At 29.7% G+C, this 4,107-nt stretch overlaps 1 protein-coding gene across 1 annotated transcript in view; it reads left to right on the forward strand.

Annotated features, from left to right (window-relative positions):
* The first annotated feature begins 2,385 nt into the window (after positions 1 to 2,385).
* LOC124418547 overlaps positions 2,386 to 4,107 on the forward strand; it is a 6,373-nt gene continuing 4,651 nt past the window's right edge. The window contains exon 1 of the mRNA XM_046945187.1: positions 2,386 to 2,840. The gene's annotated coding sequence lies outside the window, so the exon portion shown is untranslated. The remainder of the gene's footprint in view (positions 2,841 to 4,107) is intronic.

Genomic DNA, 4,107 nt, shown 5'->3' on the forward strand with positions numbered 1-4,107 from the left:
TCGGTATACTTTAAGGTGGGTATTGGACCAATATTTTTGTATGTTACAAACATCAGCACAAACGTATAATACCCTCCCCACTATAGTGGTGTAGGGTATAATAAATTGCAAGATTGTATTGCAATATCTAAAATTGTACTTCAGTTATTAAGAATAAAATAATTTATTAATAAGCAAAATTTGTAATACAAAGAAAGAATTTAATAAAAAGTCAGTTGCAGTGAAGTACTCAAACAACAAAGAACATAGTTTTCTTTAATTGGCGCCCAACGTAAAATTTTTAAGTTTAAAAACTAAAGTAGTTTAAAAAAGCGATAAGTGTTAAGCAAAGATCCTGAGTAAACTACAAGTACTGAAGTACAGTTTTAGATATTGCAATACAATCTTGCATTGCAATACAATCTGCAATATCAAATTTCATGTATTTTTAACATGAAATTTGATATTGCAGACATTTGTCAGCTACTTTACAAAAAGTAAGTAAATGAACTATTGCTTAAATTATAAAACACTAGTCAGCAATTTATTGAATGGTAAGTAAATTAATTTTTATTTATTTTATTTATTATTTGTAACAATTTTATTTTTCTTAACTTATATATTATAAATCTCTTTGTAAGTCTGCTCGTTTGTTTGTTTGTTCGTCAATCACGCCTAAACCGATTTTATTGAAATTTTGAACGTTGGTAGATCTATCGGTTGAAATCGGTCCATTATTTCACCTAGCCCCTATACAACTGTACCTCCCGATTTTGACTTTTTATGCCATAATTACGTCAAATATTCTATTATCCCTCTAAAAATTGACACAAATAAGTTTTATATAAGTATGAGTGACACTGCAGATTTTCGTAAGGATCGGCCCTTATTTGACCCTAGCCCTCATACAAACTCCCCTTCAAAAAATGTCTTAAACGTCTAAAATTGACTTGAAACCATTTGTATCGCAATGAAACTCATCAAAACTATTATGTAAAAAATCCCTTTCCAAAATTTACCGAGGATCGGCCCATATTTAACCTATATAAAGCCTCATTTAGAAAATTTCCTACTTGTTTTAAATATCGCTGTATTAAATAAATAAAAACAAGTAGGAAAGCATAGTCGGGCATGGCCGACCATATAATACCCTACATAATGAGTATATTTTTAAAATGGTTATTTTTTATTAAGAATCTTTTATGTTGAATATTAAAATAATTCAAAAATATTTAAGCAATTTATTGATAAAAAACTAAATTTTCTAAATGGGCCGATTCTCGGAAAATTTGGGAAAAGAATATATTTGTAAATAACAGTTAGTTTTGTTGAGTTTCATTGCGATACAAATGGTTACAAGACAATTTCAGACGTTTAAGACATTATTTGAAGGGGGGTTTGTATGAGGGCTAGGGTCAAATAAGGGCCGATCCTTACGAAAATCTGCGGTGTCATTTATACTTATATAAAACTTCTTTGTGTCAATTTTTATAGAGATAATAGAATATTTGACGTAATTATGGCATAAAAAGTTCAAATCGGGAGGGGGGCTAGGTGAAATAATTTACCGATTTCAACCATTTTCAATAGGCTTCGTCCCAATTCCAAAAACATGGACAGCCAGCCAGCCGAACGGATATGTCTTAATCGACTCAAAAAATGATTCTGAATCGATTGGTATACTTTAAGGTGGGACAGACGGACGGACATGTCTTAATCGTCTCAAAAAATGATTCTGAATCGATCGGTATACTTTAAGATGGGTATTGGACCAATATTTTTGTATGTTACAAACATCAGCACAAACTATAGTGGTGTAGGGTATAATATAATAGGGGGTAAATGGGAGTTTTGTTTTTATTAAATGATCTACTTACAGTATTTAATGAATATTAATTTATTTACTGGTAATGGTAACGATGAAAACATCCTAGGAAAAACTTACATTGAAAAGTAATGAGTTAAAAAGCCGCTTTTCACTACTTCATCAAATAGGCAGTTAAAGAAGTACTAACCACACTCGCTTACAAATAGGGACTTATAGAAGACATTATAGATAAGAAGTTTCATTAAATGAAACAAAGTTTTGATTTTAAATGTAATAGCGTGGAACCGAAAATATGTTCTGTTTCTGATTAAACGAATGCACAAAAATCCCAAATTAACACAAATTTAAAAAAACAAGTAAGAGTGTTATATTCGGCTATGCCGAATCTTTTATACCCACCATCAAATCACTGATATATAAATGAACTTTGATATTTTGAATATTTTATTATTATATATCGATATTAATAAGAACATCAGGGTGACATTTGAAAGAAGTCCATTGATGGGGGTTTAACTATTCACAGTGCTAATTTTTATAGCGAGTAGGGGTTGTTTGAGTTTAAGGCGAAAGTGTATCTACTTAAAGTAGCTGGAGTGTGCGAAAAGAAATCCTCTCAATCTACCACACTTCCAGGCTCTCATTACTAATCACAAATAACTACAATGTAAACGAATTTTGTACCATTGTTTTTTTATACGAAAGCATACAGAACAAAAAGGTTGGTTTATACGCAATAAATTTGGTTTACTTTTTAAAACCCCCGTACTGAAACCCCCATATTTTTATTCTTATTCTAAATATTTGTCAAATATTTTCTAATCGGAATATTTTCCTAATACATTCGATCATTTTTGGTCCAATCGAGCCGGATTGGCAAATCGAAATTGTTTGACAAATATTTTCTTTTCAGCAACATCTGAAAATTAACCCCCGAAGAAAAGCAAAAACCTCAATTATTGTGTGTGACTTGATCGTCGTCATCATCAGCAAAAAGCATCATTATCATCTACAATCCCGTACATACAAAAAAGTGAGTTTCGAAAAGTGTTTAACAAATAAGAAAAAGAGTGCAAAAGCAAAGTGTGTGAAAATAAAAAAAAAAATTTGTAACAGTTATATTTTTTTCTGTAAAAAAAAAAATACCCATGGTAACAGAACGTATTCCACAACATGAAAATGATAATCTTTTTTGAGTGTAATTGGCAGAAAACAAAAATCTGTTAAAACAAATTTCTTTTACATTTGTCTCAAACTAAAAGTAAATGTATTAAGAGCTTTCAAGTTTTCAACTCTTTAACAGGGCTCTCATCTGAATTTAATGTTGTAAATGTAATTAGCAGATTTTAAGCTGCATTTGAAAGAGTGGTTCTGTATGAAAGGCAATCACAAGACTCAGATCAAACATAACACAACATTAAGTTGTAAAGTAAATAAAAGAGGCACAATATAACAGCTGTATCAAACTACAACAACTGGAAATTGTTTGTAAACAAAACGTTTTTTTTTCTTAATTATTTGCATCTGTTTAACTTACTTATCATATAAAAAGATATTAGTATCTTTTATAATTTGATACACCAGTGAACATTTCGTCGTGAAAACAATATAAAATACAATAATTTAACAAAAACGGAAGAAATATATAAAACAAATACGAATGTATTACACTAAAACGGAAAATAACCTAAATTGATCTTTTAAATCACTAATTAAAAAGGAAAATTGTTTGAACTTAAGTAAATTTGAAAATAATTAAAACTCCCCTCGTTGTTATATAAACAAGTTAAACTATTTGTTTAAAATTATGGAAAACTAAATTCCTTATACATGTTACACTTTTACTAGTAAAATAAAACGATAACTAACGTTTTTTATTTTTACTATCACACACACACGAAGACACTCACATATACTTACATACTTATATTTATATATTACAATATTATTTTCTGTCAAATTTAATAAATCTGTTTTGATTTGGCCGTGCATATAAGAAATCGCTGGTTAAGTTTCTAACAAATTGGTAGAAATTGATGTGCTTATTTTTACTTCACTTTTTGAAACTTCGAACTATTCTTCGTTTGTTTTTGTTTTTAATTCTTACGGTTGCGTAATTTAGTAAGGTTCTTATTTTTTTGGTTTCAATATTGTACTAACGCCATAATTTGATTCCATATTAGTGTACCTTACGTTTGAAAATTTGTTGCTATGTCCCTACTAGACTCTTTCATACGCGCGTCCGATCGCGTGGTAGAGTTTCAGGCATATTTCGAAAATCTTTCCTTAGATAGCCATAC

This window comes from Lucilia cuprina, chromosome 2 (assembly GCF_022045245.1).
Source record: "Lucilia cuprina isolate Lc7/37 chromosome 2, ASM2204524v1, whole genome shotgun sequence".
Taxonomy (NCBI): Eukaryota; Metazoa; Arthropoda; class Insecta; order Diptera; family Calliphoridae; genus Lucilia; species Lucilia cuprina.